Here is an 18754-nt window from a genome sequence, read left to right as displayed (position 1 = left end):
TCAACACCATAAGTAAGAAGCAGAAGGGGAGATTGATTACATTTATGGCAGGTATTAAATTGGTAACATTACCCCAGGCTGTCCATCAAAAATTGTGGGGATTGTACTTAAGTTTTATGTGAACCATCCACATTTTAGAATAACAACAACATATACAAGGGTTTGGACAAATATGCATGTAAATCACAACTTGAGTGATTTGCTATGGCATAAAAACTTCTAGGTGCTATATTCTAGGTTTTTGTGGTATTATTTTTTTTATTTTTTATTTAGTTTGCCTCAGCCAACAACTGTGGAAGACTTGCACAGTCTATTTATCGATGTATTCGGATCAAGCCTGACAGGGTTCAGGTTGATAACTTTAAACACTGTTTTTAAACATTTAAGTTTAAGGAATGAGTTTCAACTTTTGCTGTATATTATGAGCACAAAATGAAACAAGACAAATAACTGGACCCTGACACTATAAAGCCACTCAATCAATTTTTCTCATCAGATTATTTTCCTCTATCTGGTGTGACATGCATTTGCTGCATCCATGCTGTTGTAATAATTTGAAACAACTTGGCGAAGTTATTTCTTAAATGCAGTATATCAGGTCAGATCTAAATCATCATCGTAATCATAACATTTATTCACAACAAAGTTGAATGGAAATATAGAAAAAGGAGTGGTGTTGGGATATAAGTGATTTTGGTGTATTTGTTTAAGAGCACTTCAAATGTTGTATGAAATAATTTGTGATAGACAAGAATAATTTACAGATGTGAAATTCATCATAAGCAGGCTAACTGACGACACTTAAATTGAGGCTTGAGTAAGCAAGGATGTCTCATTTTGTTAAATGCTTGTTGCTTTAACTCTTCTCTCCACGTAGCTCTACATGAACATGCTGTACATTTACGCATTTATTCGCATTCGTATATTTGTGTGATGGATTTATCTAAATATAGGGCAGGAAAGTAACATCCAATCACAAGTGGTCACTTGAGATAAATGTGGAGACCCATTCTAATTCCAGGTGTAAACTGATGTATTTATCAGATTACCTAAAATACGTGTTAATACCAGGTCTAAACGAGGCCTTTGAAGCATTAAACAAGTTTAAAAATACTGACATTGCATTGTAACCGGCATTGGCCCCACACGCAAAGGCTGCGGTTTCATATTTAAACCTTTCCCTTGGCAAACCAGTCTGAGGCTTTTACTGTGAAGCAGCTACAGGAAATGTCAAGTATTGGCATGCGAGTAAAAACGGGTAATTCTAAACAAATAAATATTTTAGGCTATTCAATTAGCATACCGGTGGTCAGTGTATGTGCAACCACCAGTAAGAGGCTGTAACATTACCACTCAACATTCTGCTCACGGTGCATTTGCAACAAAAGATTATTGTAGATTGTAATTTTTCCCCAACTGCGCTCATAAAATAGTTTTCTGGTTCTCGTATATCTACGTATTTTACGGGGCAAATACACGTGAAGTACTCGCACTATAGAGCCCAGGTAGACAGTGAAATCAGGGTTCTTACTTTAGCCAGTTTCAAGTAAATGATGATACAACTGTTTGTTTCATGTGCACAGACCCTCTTAAGCCGTGTTTCACGACCACCATGGCTCACACCATGTCAAATAGAAACTATCTGGGGTATCAGCTCTTCACCATTTGTTTCCAGTGGTACTTTACAGAGGTATATTGTCCTCCCAGCAGCTCGGGTTCAAAAACACATCCTTCAGGACAAAACCTACAACACAAATGAAAGAGAAAATACATTAGTAATATCTACTCTTGAACAGTCAATGTGATTTACAGCATCAAATCCAGAAATGACATTTAATGGACATTGACGTGGCCAAAGATGTGGGTTTGCTAGTCTCGCATAACCAGACCCATCTCCACTGTGCTGTGTCAGTGCACACTCTAATGTTCAAACACTTTGTATTTTTTGGCATCATTAAAGTCCACCTGACAATGTGGAAAGCTAATTCCCACTGATATTCCTGTCAGACCTACGTCTGACTGATTACATTCGTTTTTATGTGAAAAAAAACCTACAGCCAAATAGTGTCAGTCCAAGAGGGTCTTTCAGTGGCCCCAGTACACAATATTCTCTCGTTGCCAGGGCACAAGTTTCATACCCGACTGGTCTCTGAATCAGTGGTTTGAAGCTTACTTTGTTCAATGCTAAAATGTTTCTTCAAGTTCACGACTGCTAAATCAAACTCTTATTTTCCATTTCATTTCACAAAAAAAAACCCATCTCTCTCCCTCATTATTACCCCCTCGTTTCTATCCACCCCTCCTCCACAACCTCCCAACACTTCATCGCTGGCACATAAGGAAGCTTATCTGTGACAAGTTCAGGCAGATCTGCGGTGAGCTTATCCAAACGGGAAGTTAGGAAAAGAAAGAGAAAGACTGAAAAGGACACTATTCATCTCACTGAGCAGACCAAACTTCACCCAGTGTATGCGCGCGCACACACACACACACACGCACACACACACACACACACACACACACACACCTCTTTCCCTGCCATACTAAGAGCATTATAAAGCTTTCTTTGTTGGTGGCAATCCCCTGTATGTGGGAATGAGGGTAAAGGCCTGGCAAGAGGCCAAAGACAAAAAAACAAAAAAAACAACGATTTCCTGGAGCATATATTTGTGAGAATTCTCATCCACCCAAGTCATTGTCGGTCTAAGTGTTAACCGAAAGCGACTGGACTTGCGTTGCAATTTTTTTAAGATGTTTAAATCTCTCGTGCAAAAATGAGTCATTTAAGGTTGTTCAGGGTCACAATAGTCCTGGTGAAAATAAGTGTTGAGCTTCCAGGGAAGGAATGTCAGGATTGCCTTATAAGTGGTTGACGAGTGGTGTCGTAGCCAACCTCCTCTGTTCAGAGATGGTTATTTCACTTTGACATCGATGTGTTCTTTAATTCCTCTTTCAAACCATTGGTCTTCCCTGGCCAAAGTGTGTACATTGTTTTGCTCAAGTGAGTGTCTCTTGCCCTTCAGATGTTAATGGACTGCTGAGTCCTATCCTGAGGAGTTGCCTGTCATTTGTTGTGCTGTAACCTTGTGAAGCAGTTGTTATGTTTCCCCAGATGAGTGCAGCTTTTCCTTGCAGCTCTCAACTGCATACACTGCATTGCTCTGCTCATGCCTGGGTGTTCTGCCCATAAATATTAACATTGGGCCTCATTTAACAACATCTTCCTCAAATTTGTTCTTAAATTTGTTGCTAAGAGAAGACCCAAGAAAAGTCTACGTCAAATTTATGATGTGTTTTTAAACAGCAGATTTGTTCGCACTTGTGTTCTTATAAATGATGAATGCCATGGTCCTCGCAAGTTCAGAGCGCGTCCCAGTTGTTCCTAATTAGCAGGCAAACGTTCTGCCAATGCTCACAAAAGTACTTAATTTTAAGTTACAAACAATTGCTGTCAACTTGGAAAGCAAGTATGTTGTCCGGTCCTTAGGGTGTTAGTTTTTATTCCAAACAAGCAGACTTCAAGAGGTCAAGCACACTGATTTACGATTTGGTGAGAGCCTGAAATAATCAAATCTAAACCAAAAAAAAAAAGACTCCCTTAAGGCCAGGAGGTGGCAGAAGCAAGTATTAATTACTTAGTCCAAAGCCCTGAGCTCTGTGGTTTTCATGTCCCAGGCAGAAAGGTGCTTTACAGTCCTGTGGAGATAATCCTAAGAAAGCACTAGTCTGGAACCTAATGCAGCAGAGACAGGAATGACTGGCATGTTAACTCGTAGACGGTTTCAACCAATATAGTGAAATAGTCAAAAATACAGTGAACTGGGCTGCTGTCACTCCAGGCCGATTTCATTCAGAAAAGGTTTCCCCCATTACTCCAGTGAATAATCCTGTCAGACTCAACTTCATTCAGAGTTTCAAACACACTAGAACAGGGCTCTCCTACGCACTGCTCGCAAGCTACCAGTAGCGCATTACCCGTTTCCAAGTGACCAAGAATGTTCGAACAATATGCAGACTTACTTGAGCGGGCTGCCCAGGTATATTGATGGCCGCCCCATGTATATTTGATGATCCATTTAGTCATTTTCCATGTTTTTTTTGTTTTTTTTAACCTGTCAGAGAGAACGACACTATCAACGCGATCAATTAAAGACTGGACAACCTCCTCGCTCTCCTTCACCTGCGTCTGCTCTGCATCGTGTCAGTGCAGCAGAGGTTGAGCTCCGCCCTTCGTGAAACACAAAGAGATCAGAGGACTGTGGCTAGTGCAACCTGCAACGTGCCAGCAAAACACAGCAGAGACTCTCACACTGAGCAGAAAAGAAACGGTGCACATAAATTAGGAAAATAGCATTCAGGGTTCGACGTAACATTTTTTTTCCCCCTCACTGACCCACTTGGCGAGTAGGTCAGAGGATTACTGGTCCCTCGAATATTTTCACTGGCCCAGCGGCCAAAAAGTGAAAATAACGTTTCCCCATAATTTGGTGATTTATTCATTTATCAGAACAGAACTTTTGATCATACCATCTCAGTGAATAATAAGAAACTCTTGTGTCAAAAACCTACACAATACTGAGAGATTTCAGTGTTTACCCTAGGTTGAGAATAACCATGTGGTGGTGGGTGGAGCGACCCGTGACTGATGCGTGTGCAGGGACTCGCATACTTTTGTTCGGCATAGTGTGGCTAACTACTTTTCTGCAGATGAAAATTTACAGACGTCCCCGAAATGCCTCGGATGCAAAATATCAGTGGAAACTATAATTTACTGGAGGTTCCCTAAACGCTTCACGGGTATGGCAGGTATAGTTTGAGGTCTGCAAAAAAAATGGGAAACAGCTCGTCTCCACTCAGTTACTGCAGTAACTGACAGGTGTGGCCGAAAATAAGATAACAATGCGCTCAAAAGCACATGTCCGCGCAGCGAGTTATTGTGTAAACTCTGCTGTCAGGGATGATCGGTCTGAGAGGGGTGGAGCGGTGGAGCACTTCTTTCTTCCCAAATGCATTGTAGCGAACCACGATAAGTTTTGACAACATCATCTAAAACTTGCTCACACTGTAGACTCTGATTGGTCGCTACTGGCCTGAGTGGGCCAGTGCCTGACCAACCCACTTGCCCTCCATAAACCTTTACTCGCCCCCTGGCCATAGGTTAGCTTTATTTGACACTTTTTAAACCACGTTGGTTACACACGAGTCACGTGCACTGCAGTAGGCAGTGCCGCCCCCCCCCCCCGAATTGAAAATGAAAAGAGATGCGTACAAAAAAAAAAAAAAAAAGCATGCACATTCTGTTGAATTTAAGCTGTTGTGATACAAAATGTGAGTATCAATTTGTTACCTTTTAAGATAACTGACATTTTATAGCTTGCAGAACAGGAACAACCTGCATTTTGCAATAAATTCACTTTATTACTCTATGGACACTTAGCAGTAATGACCTGCTTCTATTGGTAGTCAAAATAATGTTTCAAAACAGAAAAATGGGCACCTGATGTGGGGTTTGTCCATTTCCTCTTTTTAATCTCTATTAAAAAGACACTTTTTTTCAGAATTGCATTTATGCTGTTTTAGGGAGATTGTGTTTCAACCTCTCTCATTATTGTTTTTTGATGTCTAGTATTTTTGTACTTTTACCTACCATTATATGGTAATATTCACATTATATAGTAAAGCACTACTGTTATTACTACTGAAGGACACAAGAAGCATCATGACCCCACCAACACCGTCTCATTTTGAGAACACCGAGAACTAGATAGCATGAAAAGTCTTGCTATATCTAGTCAAATTAGAATTATAGACTTTTTTCTTTTTCAGTAAAACTTTCCATTTCACATTTTAGTTTTTCAATGACAATTTTTTTTTTCTTCCCAAATTACCAAAACGGTTAGCGGGGAAAAACAAAAAGAATATCGTTTCTAACGCAGATCTATAAATTCTCAAATGTTAGCAATGTTGCCCTATAGTGTGACACGGCCGGTTGAGGATGGTGATTGGTGTTGGGTGAACACTATTGTGTTGTGTGTGTGTGTGTGTGTGTGTGTGGGTGAGCGGGTGGCAGTGCTGACTCATCAGGATGTCATTAGGGTTCAGCACGTAGCAAAATGTCCGGCCAGTCAATCAAATGACAAATGATGAATGAATAGGTTGGTTTTTAACAAAGCTTCGACACTCTACCCGGATTTGTTTTGATATGTTGAACTGCCAAATATGGTGCTAGCAAAACGAGTGGGAGCCTTGTTCTCAAAAAGGAGAGGTTCGGGATCACAAACTCCTTAACTTGTATTAATGTATTGTTAAGGTGACAGGTAGTCGTGGGCCCTGTGGCAAACAGGACCATCAGAGTAGAATATCTGTTGGACAAACCATAATCTGTGAGTGTCCATAAAACAACAAGAGCATTCTTGAGAGGCATATTTAATTAAGTGATCATCCGCTTCTTTGATTCCAGCCTTTCGCTCATTTTGCATTCAGCCAACAGAGACAGAGGAGGACAATACCAGGGACAGAGCATATTTGAAGTGAAAAATCTGGCAGTGACATAAGTGGACTGGAACAGGGTTACAGGGAGACAATAGTGAAATGGGATGAAGGGGGTGAGGAAGAAAAGAGGGGGGAAACAACGAGGGAAATTGCAACAAAGGAGTGATCTCAAGCCTCAGTGCCCACCGAGAACTGATGGAATGTGACTAATGATAATAAGCCAGAGAGATAGGGAGTGAAGGAAGAGGAGGATGAGGTGGCCATTAATTACAGTCCCTACCCGTAATGTCCCTTTCAACGCCCACTCATGGGCAGAACAAAAGAGAGGGCAAATAAAGCAAGTTTCTCCAGAGTGACATGGCCGTGACCGTAAATACATAAATGGGCACAAACGAGCACACACACACACACACACACACACACACACACACCAAAGCATACCATGAGAAGTCCTCCTCTATACACTTGAAAGAAAGAAATACACTCCAAAATGCCCCCCCCCACACACAAACGCGCACACACACACACACACACACTTGAGAGAACACAGCCCTCTCTAATCAGTTATTTCCTTTACATCAACAAACAAAAGTTTACAAAAGATGCTTTTGTGGCTGTGAGAGCTCAGTGCTCGACTACACCGACGCTATTACTGCTGTGCTGTAAGAGCCGTGTAAATTTATTAGGACAACCTTGTGTGTGTGTGTGTGTGTGTGTGTGTGTGTGTGTGTGTGTGTAAATCAAAGATAAAATCGAAAGACATTCTTCCTGTAAGTTTTATCTAAGGCATTCTCAGTGTGAATGGGTCTCACACGCTCTCTCTCTTTTTGTGCAGGTGCGGGTGAGCAAAAGTAGCAGGTCTTACTGTGTCATAACTCAGCCACTGCATTCGCTCACAGTCGCTGCATTAGTTGGCCTGCAAGTACTGGGACTGAACAGGCCCGGCTGGCTGGCTGGCTGACAACAAGTTATTTATAGATAAACCCTCAACAATTGCCGCCCATCTAAAATAACACATTCCTCCCCGACTGATGAACTTCACAGTGAGTGAGGATAAGGAGGGGGAAGACAAGGAGGGGAATCATTACCCTGCGCACTGTTCCAGAATAGTCCTTCCAGAAATCAAGTCCCTGGGTTTGCAGGTTTCAGGTCCATTTAAGGGCTGAAGCCCCTCAATGACATGACATGACGGTGAGCTTTTCTGGACATGTTTCAGTGATCAGCCACTTGTCGCTGGGTGGGTAAAAGGAAGTTCCCATGGTTGTTAAACTTTATGGTCCTGAAGAAACCACCTTGGGGTGACAGAAACTGAGCCTGGATACAAAAGAGGACGGATATCCGGGTCTCAGGGCTCACCTCTGCGTTTGGTTGAAGCTCAAGGGGCCTTTGACCAAATGCGTGCATGTGCTTCCCTCTGCTCTCACCATAAATCCATGTTGCTTTGCATATAAAGGCTGCCTTTTTCTTGAACCCAGTTAGATGTGATGTCAGACACAGCAGGTATTTTTGCAAAATTTATGACTTTCATTTCAGTGCCGTCTTAGGCTCATCTTCCAGTCAAATGACAACAAATCAGACCGCAAACTTCTAATCCAGTCAGTAGATGGCAGGACAATAACTACATTTTACAAAGGCAAAAATCTAATTTGAATGCGAATTTAGGATTTATGATTTAATAGTCACATCTCTTATTCTGGAACACTGGAGCCAACATATGGTTATTTTAACTTTTTTTTTTCTCTCTCTCTTCCTGAAACTACAACTTCAATTAAGGTTTACATCTTAATTAGGGTCTGCCTTATATCAATTACCATCCATTCAAAAGTACACAGACAGATCAAACGTAAGATTTTAAAGTTTTTAAACAAAATGATAATTTTACCACAACCCAAATTACAGATAATTAGTCAGTTATACTTTATTATCAGTACTGATGAAATGTTCACTTCTGCAACATGAGCAAACACTCAAATCAAGCTGCATTAGTCTTTTAAGTTACATCAGCATAATAAAGTAAGGTTGTTTATCATTGAATATAAAACTTGCTTGTTATTGTTTGGGGAGGTGGAGAATTGGATGGGAACTTACACCCAAATGCCCTCTCCAGTGGGGTTCGTTTTTGCTCCGAACTTTTTGCAGATAACATCTGGATGATGCCTTGTTAAATGGTTTTGGAGATTTGTGGTATTTCCACAGTATTTCACCTTCATTTTGCATATCTTGCACAGATATTCTGCTTCTTGCTCTTTACTGTCTTCAAAGTTTTTAAATACAAAAAGCACTCAAACATCTGCCTTTAAACTTGCCGACGCCTTCTGTGGAACCACGTCCGCCATATTTTTAATACCTCACGGGGCCAGATCTTGCTGCGTGAGGCGGCTGCTCACGCGACATGAACATAGTTAAAGCTTCATGCATCCACAGTATAAGGCTATAGACTGTAAAAAGCACATTAAAAGATCGGTTTTGGGATTTTATGAATCAATTAGAGCTGGTATCATTGTTTTCAGATATCATGAAAAAACAAACTTCATTTTTAGTACCATCAAAAACATACACTGCCTTTTTAACATCATGTGTTGTAATGCAAAACACTTGCCGTCAGAGGTCAGTAATCATACAGGCACCTACAGAAACGGGCAGGTGGCAGAGCTGAGAAATATGTCAACCACTGGTGGGATAATAAGAGTCCCCGTTCAGGGGCATTTGGGGTTCAAATTCAGTTCACTGACAAAATTCCATTGGAAGAGGTACTTGATACAGTGCTACTGCCCTTCCCTCCCTTGGTAGGTCTTATCACAACGTGGTCCTGCTAACACCTAAGTATATCCATCTGGTGCAGTGGCAGCCTGATACTAAACGGACTGTGAGGAGGTGGACACAGGAGGGTAATGATGCCCTGCAGGACTGCTTTGAATCCACGGACTGGGATGTGCTTTGTGGACCACATGGGGAGGATATCAACAGCATGACGGACTACATCACAGAATACATTCAATTCTGTGAACACATCACCTTGCCAGCCCGGACTGTACACCGCTTCCCCAACAACAAGCCGTGGATCACCAGGGACCCGAAAGTTCTTCTCAATAAGACGAAAACAGCCTTCAGGTCTGGGTACAGAGATGAGTTCAGGAGTGTGCAGTGCGACCTCAAGGAGAACCTCAGGGAGTGTAAGGATTCCTGCAGGAGGAAGCTGGAGGCCAAACTCCAGCAGAACAACGTGTGGGAGGTGTGGACTGGAATGAAGGAGATAACCGGGTTCAAGGAGAGAGAGAGAGGCAACCAGGGGGCTCCCTGGAGAAGGCAAATGAGCTAAACTGTTTCTTCAACAGGTTTAGTTCACAGCCCTCATCAGCTGGAGAGACTCCACCAAAGCAAGGCTGCAGGATCTGACGGTATCAGCCTCAGGGTCCTGAGGACCTGCGCCATACAGCTGTCTGAGGTCCTGCAACACCTCTTCAACCTGACCCTGAAGCAGGAGGAAGTCCCGGTGCTGTGGAAGACGTCGTGCCTGGTACCTGTTCCTAAGAAGACGACTCCATCTGGCCTCAACGACTATCGACCCGTTGCCCTTACATCTCGAGATGAAGGTGCTGGAGAGGCTGGTCTTGGCCCACTTCAGATCACAGGTGAAATCATCACCGGACCCGCTGCAATTAATTCGCATACCAGCCTCATGTGGGAGTGGACGACGCCATCATCTACCTGCTGCAATGAACTCAGTCACATCTGGACGGAACCGGTGGCTCTGTGAGAATCACTTTCTTTGATTTCTCCAGTGCATTTAACACCATCCAACCACTGCTGCTGAGTGAGAAGCTGCGGGTGGTGGGGGTGGACACGTCCACCGTCTCCTGGATCACCGACTACCTGACAGGAAGACCACAGTTTGTCCGACTGGGCAGTGTGCTGTCCGATACGGTGGTCGGTGGTACGGGAGCCCCACAGGGAACTGTTCTGTCTGTCACTGACACTGGTGGATAAGAGATGGACGGGAGGAGGAGTACAGGGCAGTAGTGGATGACTTTGTGGAGTGGGCTGGTAGAAATCAGCTGCTTCTGAACATGGCCGAGACCAGAGAGATGGTGATGGACTTCAGAAGGAAGACGACGGCTCCACTACCACTGAGGACGGGAGAGGATGTGGACATGGTGGAGAAGTACAAGTTGCTGGGTGTCTCTATCGACAACAGACTGAGCTGGAAGACCAACATCAACAGTTATTTAGTTGATTTACTCTCAAAAGTTACAAAGGAAGAACTGAGACATGATGGGAAATGCTAATACATTTTGGCAGAGAGGAGGGGCTAAAACCGAGCCCCTCAGAGCTATAGAAGTTAACGATGGTTTTTTTTTTTTAATATAATTTGGAGTCGCGCTTCCAATTCACTGAGACTCGCCTTCATCACAGCAAACAAACTACATTAGTTACATGTTGGATTGTTACTGCAGGAGGCACAGTTTTAACTAAACCTAAGGCACACTGAGCAGCAGAGAGGCGAGGGAGAGAAGCCGCCGCTAACTGCTAAGCTAAAGTAGCTAACAGCTGTGAGATCCCCCTTTGTATTTTATTTTGATCACACTCTGTTAATAAAAGGGCTTGTTTCATTTCACTTGCTACTTTGACCTACAAATGAATATTCAACCCACTTTGTAGAAAATGTCGAGATATACATTACATATATCGTCACTCAGCCAAAATATATCGGGATATGACCTTTGGTCCATATTGGCCAGCTCCAGTTGGGAGCCCAGATCAAGAAAACCGTTCGGGACATTAGTCGGCCCACAGAGTTGCAGAAGGGTGTCATGAAAGAAGAGTCAGGCTGTAGAGACTTTCCAACAAAGACTCATCTGGCTGCTGGGTGCAAGAGATACATCAGAGAAGCAAAGACCAGTATTTCCAGCTGCAAGCAACAGCACAATAACAGAACCAGCCAGAGTTGTGACTGTGAGAGATACTGAAAAGAAAATATGGAAAAAAAAAAATAGGCATGACGCAAGCCTAATACACCAATTGGCTTGTGGACCAGAGCAGACCACAAAAAAAAACCTTGGAACCAAAAACCGGTCATCATCAGGCTTGAAGTGCCGGACAGCGAAAGGACCTCACATGATCCACTCTTACTGGTTGAAGAAGCTAACAGTGCTCTATGATCACCTGGCAGCAAAAATAAGTGAGCCGCTAGAAGAGGCACTTATCCAGTTTAACTGATGCAGGCAGGATAATTCTGCTCAAACCACCATGTTATCTACTTCGTTTCTGTGCATTTGTTTTATTTGAGCTCAGTGTGAAAGGCTCTACTACATTTTGCTTCCTACACTGGTACCTGCAATGCTCTTTTTAAAAGAAAGAGTTAAAGTTGAAACACACCAATTTCATTGGTTAATTTTATTGCAGTGGTATATAAAAAAAATAAAAAAAATAGTATAGAGAGTATCGTGACAACCTTAACAAAGTCTAATTTTTCCTTCAAATTAAGTGATAATCATCGAGGTGCACACACTTTTGCCACTCACAGATGTCATGTCAGATCATTTACCTCAATAAATAAATGACCTGATCATGTTTTACATTATCTTCATGCAGAAATATGGATCAGGGGCTAGATGTAATTAATCAAAAATAAAAATTTTATTATATGACAAAGAGAAGCGAGAAACATCAAAGAGGAGAGGGGATGAAAAAAGAAATGGGGACACAACAGTATTCATCCAACAGAAGGTTCTAATAACCATTACTACACTTCCAACAAAAAGGCATTGAGCATGTTACCAGCTAAAGCCTCCAGAATTCAGTTCTGGATTACAAATCACTGAAGGCATTGCAGTCAATAGCTCTGCTGTCGCAGCAGGACCCTTGGTCAGCACGGCAGCCCTTATCCTGAGGCAAGTTACCCAAACATCACCTCTGACACTAATTTGTTCTGTCCCACTAGCTCTGTCTCTGCCCACAGCAGATCCTGGGGCCGTTGTGGACACAGTTGTGTGCCACCAGACCTTGTTGGGACCAGTGGATTTCCACGCTGTCTGCCATCTTGCGCCCTGAGGCTGTGTGTTTTGAGAGTTCATGGAGGACTAGCTGGATGGCACATCCAGCAGACTACATTGCAGTTTGTTGCTGTTTTGTTTCCATTTTGTTTTCATTTTTTTATAGATTGTCAGAGGTCCTCACTACAAAAGGATCCTAATCTTGACCCAGAGCAAACATTTTGGTGCAGAAAAATATAATATCCACATTAAAACAGATTAAAACAAGTCATTACCCTGAATATATATGGATGGAAATGTGTAAAAAAAAAAAAACATCACAAAACAACAACATTAGACTTGTAGAATGGAACTTCGTTGGCATATATTCAGTCCAACTACATAAATCAGTCACTAAATGGCATACAACCTGATGTCCAGAGTTCTTTAAGGGAATTATTTTTTTTGTAAATGGAGCAGATGAAAAAACTGTTTATTAGAAAAAAAAAGGCCAATGTGCAAAGACAGATGAAGAAAATTTTCATTTTAACAGAAACTGAAGCTACAGCTCATGTCTGCATTCCACTGGGCTGACACACTACAGCAGTAGTCAAGGTCATATAAAGAGTAAGTTTCTGTTTAGCAATAATACTCTAGGAAGGACAACGGAAAATGTGTGTATGTGCGTATACACTTGAGCTGGTGAACATTTGCGTTTTCATAAGGCTACGTCTTCACAGGCAAATTATAGTCTGCGTTTTTACATGCTGATTATGGCAAGGAGAACTATGCACACATTATCAGAAGGAATGCAGAAACTCATTCGACAGAGAGCAAAAAGTAGAAAGAACAGGAGCTATTTTTTTCCTCTGCTCATTTCCATCAGCAAGATGTACAGCAGTAATTGGCCTTTCCGCAGCTGTAAGCGGTTTGCTGCCTAAATACGCAGTTGGAAATACAACACTCAAGAGTGGAGAACAAATGAATGACAACATGGTGAGCAAAAATGAGAAGGTAGGAACACAGTTAGGCAACATGTGTAAACAGCTGTAATGATAACGGCATAAGCGCGATACCGCAGTCAAGGTTAAGCTTATTACTGTAATTATTGTTTTGGGTTTTTTTTGCTGGCAAAAGTTATACATAACGTGTGTGATATAAAAACAAATATAAACACAATAGTTATTTTTTTGTCTTAAAAAATAAAATTGGTTTGGCGACAGTACACTAAACATATAGGGCAATTATTTTGCGCATGTCCAATTATTATACACGATTTCTAGGCTTGAATGGTTGTATGTATTATTTGTCTGCACACTATTAAGCTACTTTATTCTACTCATTATTTCGAGTTCTGCCCTATTAGTAAAGCGCTATTGATAGGAAAAGGGGCTTCATTCCAATTAATGTTATGCCATTGCACAATGTGTTTGAGATCAGAGCTGTTACACAAGCTCAATCAGGAACACAGCCTTGGATTGGTCAACAGACCCAACCCAAGGCATTATGGGGTTTCTAATGGACTGTTAACAGACTGCTGAACCACAAAACTGTTTTTAACATGGAAAAATGGATAAATAATCCCAGAAGACAATGAGTGTTAGATGTATCATAGATATATTTTACAGTCTCCAAAAAGAAAATGCTGTTAAAGGATTGATAACAAAGCTTTTGAAAGGGATGCAATCGCACTGGAGTTCACAGTGCAAATGTTTGAGCGTAATTCACAGAGCACATGTTGGGACAGTACAATAATATGATGGGCATAGCACAACGGTTTGGCGGACAATTGTTGTCAACCACCAAGCTGCTATTTGACTGCAGTAAAAAAAATTAAAAAAAAAATCCATACCATCACAGCCGTAGCGGGAGTGTGTACCTGTACCGAACAGTAAAGCTCAAGAGAAAGAATCCTGCTGGTGTAGCCTCGTCCTGGCTGCATCATACTGGCGGCCTCTCATAGTATGTACCTGCAATCAGGCAGTTGGCACTCGTCATGAAAGTAGTCAATTTCAGCCGTATAATATGAAGGGCAACTCAGGTTAACGACAAGGGAACTGCAATTAAATAACATACAACACCACGACATCAGTGACGTTTCCAGCACAATGCTCTTCATCAGCATTGTTAATAAACGAATTGCATCGGGAGCTTCGAGAGGTTGCTTTATCTACTTTTGGTTATGTTTAAGTTATATATTCCTCCTACCGGTGTGCCACAGACGCATTTGTGTTTACCCCAAAAGCTGGCCACACCTACATGCGCTCTCAACGCACAGAGTGAGCGGGTGGCAACTTGACAGCAATATCTTTGTTACTTTGCCATCAATGGCGTAGAACCCAAAATGCTTACATCATTATAGACCGCTTTACACGGCTTTGCTCGCTAGTGTCCTCCATTTTACCTTCGTCTGATCAAAATCGAACTAATGATCATAACCTGTCAAATAGGGGCTGCAATAGGTAGCGTTGACAGTAATTTCTTAGAGTGCCCTCTGCTGGCGGACAATGAAAACTACTTCAAACAGTCCGCCGCGCAGACAGACTATATATTTGAATTTAAAGGGCTCGTTACAGTTTGAATGGTAATTACGTTCGAACGAACGCTCTAATTTAGAATAAAAAGTGACAGCCCGAGAATTGCCTAATTATTTTCTTAATGAATCACATGTTTGGTTGTAGCATTTCTGAAAATTGTGAGAAATGCCATCACCATTACCCAGAGCCCAAAGTGACACTTCTAAAATGCCTTTTTTAATCCAACCAATGGATCAAACCTTGCAATGTGTAACATTTTTGGTTTAAAATATTTTTTTAAAAATAACTAAAATTATCAGCAGAATGTGAAAAAAAAATCACATGTTATTTTAAACATGTCTATGTATTGTATGACAAAGATACCTACTGAGGTTGGCATTCGAACTGGCATCTCCACAGCAATGACTCTCTGTAACAACTGTCTGTATTTCTGTTTTAACTGCTGGCTTTTCAGTCTTTTTTTGGAGCATGATAGAATTAGTATTTTCTCATAACGTGAATTAGGATGGTAATTGTGACAGTTTAGAATTTGGAGCCACCCATGAGTGCTTTAATGGAATATCCAGCGGGTTTATCTCCTCCTTAAGCCTCTCTGTGGTCATGCACAGCGTGATTTGCATGTTGGTTTTTTTTTTGTGGATCTCAGGTTGTTCTTTAAGTACAGAGTTTTGGCTGGCAAGGGAAAGTGTGTATTTACAGCATGTCAACTGTGCATAAAAATCCTGTGGTTGCTGAGTTTTTGCATCGGCCTGTGCGTAGAACATTTGACTCAATTTGCAAAGGCAAATTTAGTTGACCTGGCTTTCGGGCTGGAAAAAAGCCAGACCAGATACCTAAAAAGGCTGAACGGAGGGTCATTTTTGACAAAATGGCAGCATCCAGAGTTTCTTTTAGAATGAGATTTTCTGATACAGAGCTTCCAGGTGTACAGGAATCCCTGTCCTTTTAGCAGTATATGCAGGTGGAAAGAGAAAAGGCTAAAATGGAGCAAGTGAGGTTACGGTTTCCGTTGGAGCGTGAAAGGTTGAGGGTGGAGCAAGCAAAGAAAGCACTAAAAGTAGAAATCCAGCTAGCTTTGGAGCAGGAAAGGTTAAACCTCGAGTTGGTGAGAGGTGTAAAAGCATGTGAGTATCTCTTGTGTTTAGGTTGGGAACAGTTGGAAGTTGGTTCTGGTTTTGATGTTGCTGCTAATCTGCGCTTTTTGCATAAATTTAATTAAAAGGACCCCGATGTGATTTTTTTCATTGTTTAAACTTGTTGCAGACACCGGGGGGGGGGGTTGCCTGATGCTGACAGAGTATTAAGGCTACAGTGTGTTATTACTGGCCAGGCACAAGAGGCCCAATGAATTTCAAGACTTTCAGCTCTCAATGCCTGGCATCTTCAGACATTACTACTTCTAAGTTGTAAACACTGCATACCTTACAGGTACCAGGAAGACACGCATAACACGGACACGTGAAATATGATCAAGTCACTGGAGAAATGAAACATAAAACACTTGTAGATTAATATATTTTGTTACACGCACACGGAAATCGGCAGCATCTCAACAGACAGGAAGCAATAGTGCAGTGCACACTCTTTATCTATCTGTTCAGAGAAAGGTAGCCAACATGATGCTTCAAGGTTTCCACAAAAAAGGCACTAAGGAGTTAGACTGTAAGCATTATTGGACACGCTCAGGCTAATTTAACAAGATTAATAGTGCTGCTATGAAACAGAGTTCAGAAAAGGATTGGCCTACACAGCCCTCTTAAAAAAAAAAAAAAAAAAGACGTAACTGTAGTGAAATTTCATTCCACTCTTACAAGCTAACCACCTCGAAGCACTCGTACACAATACACTATTCTCGGTCTTTCTCTCTTACAAACCAGCATCATAATCCTCTTTTCTTCATAACACCGGTGTTTTTCTGAGAAGCAGTTGGCCGTTGTAAGTCGAGGATAACATTGAAGGCAATGTTCTTGAAGGAAGCAGAGGTTATTTTGCAAAACACAGATAGCACGCCCTCATGGAAGTGAAGGCCAGACCTGCACATATACGCACATGCACATACCGTATCAAAGGCTCCTTTCTGTGCCTGCCTGGGCAATAACCGGGGCAGTGCAGAAAGTGAGGGGTAAATGTTATTTTGACTACTGTCTCGTCTGGTCCTGAGTGTTGTGTGTGTGTGTAAAACACACCAGTATACAAAGAGCCTCTTTGTGGTCCCGTGCAGTTCATGCTGCTTTTCCAAAGCGTTGCCTTGATAAAACATTAGGTCTGTGTTGCTTATGGGGCATACATTATTTTTCCTTTTTATCTTGTAAACTGTTCCCTCTCTTCAGATAGTGCAGTGCCGACAAACAGGAAATGAGGAGAGAGCAAGGGGATGACACGCAAGTCTGGTCAGCCAGGAATCCACCCAGTGACATTTACCTATTGGATGGAACACTGCTGGAGCGTTAAAAAGGCTGCAAGCAGAGTCTGGAGTGAAATAAAACTATACTGTATGACGTTTTCCAACATATTAAAAGAAACAATTTTCTATCGAGGTGGGAAAGCATAAAGTGCTTCCGCCAATCAAGTTTTAACGAGGTGTGAAATCATAAAAAGCCCTGGGCAATCAATCAGATAATAGGTTGACAAGGCAAGACAAACATGAACTCGAGCTCTAACGCAGTTATGTTCACGGGAGCCTCAACCACATTGTTATTTGTGAACAAATCTATAGAGCGAAATATAACCACAGCAGTTCTTGCAACAGATTCTCTGTAAAAGTAACAACGTCAAAAACAAACTTAAAGTCTCTTTCCCGGACGAGGTGGTAAGACCTGGCCACTTCCAGATTTAAGCGTTTCCTTGTTTCTCAACTGCAGAGACTCAGCTCTGGTATTTTCTGGAAAACAAGTGAGAAGCTGCTTACAGCCATCAAAACATTTCCAAGTAATGCTAAATACCTGGGATTCTACTTGAAGGTGAGCACTGCCGTGTTGAACCTGCTGCTGCTGCTGCTGCTGCTGCTTTATCCCAGACGTAGTGCTTCAGGCTAGGATAGGAAACCACGCGCCCGCAGCCTTTTATGGAGCACACTCCAGCGATTTGGATCTACTTACAATGCAAATGTAGTCAAAATTTTCTGGATTTGTCATGGGGGAGGGTAGACACTGTTTGTCTTTGCGTGCGTGTGTGTGTGCATGAGATAGAGATCGAGAGTGTTTACAGGTCACAAATGTTACTTTGCACTGTAATACAGCCAAAGAGCCTTGGCACTGAAGCAGCAGGTAATATCTAACAACAAATCTACTGAGCCACAATCGGCCACCTAGACAGTGGACTTGTGATTATGGTTTGAGCCACCCTTCGGTAAACAAGCACATGTAGCTGCTGACTGGAGCAAAGCATGTTGGTTTAAAAGAACTGTCATTCAGAGGAACAACAAGGAAAGATAATTAAACTTTTTTTTCTTTTTTACAGATTCCTGTCAGACTCTAGACTGAATACAAATTGTTTACTTGCGGCTGTGCACACTGGAGAGTGCCAGTAATATCATCAGTGTGACCGTTTTTGTCTCGCCTCCCATTTTACAAGCCAGAGGTTTACAATAAGGTAGTCTGACTCAGTATGTAGTGTTATCATAAATCTCTTTTGGCATGTGCCCTCACACCTAGCCAGGCAGACCAAGCACATGATATTATGACGATAGATTGCCAATGTGGTCGGAAGTTTGGACATGACTGGCATGGCATTATTGGGTTTTCAAAATGTTGT

General features: G+C 41.9%; 1 protein-coding gene across 1 annotated transcript in view; it reads right to left on the bottom strand.

Annotated features, from left to right (window-relative positions):
• plxnb1b (plexin b1b) overlaps positions 1-18754 on the bottom strand; it is a 110524-nt gene that overhangs the window by 53941 nt on the left and 37829 nt on the right. Inside the window, exon 3 of the mRNA XM_069172623.1 lies at positions 1663-1744. The gene's annotated coding sequence lies outside the window, so the exon portion shown is untranslated. The remainder of the gene's footprint in view (positions 1-1662; positions 1745-18754) is intronic.

This window comes from Embiotoca jacksoni, unplaced genomic scaffold (genome assembly GCF_022577435.1).
Source record: "Embiotoca jacksoni isolate LCO1_2020_lvr unplaced genomic scaffold, fEmbJac1.0.p SCAF_1, whole genome shotgun sequence".
NCBI classification, from domain to species: domain Eukaryota; kingdom Metazoa; phylum Chordata; class Actinopteri; family Embiotocidae; genus Embiotoca; species Embiotoca jacksoni.
The sequence above is the reverse complement of the archived record's forward strand: the minus strand, read 5'-3'. Positions and strand labels throughout refer to the sequence as shown.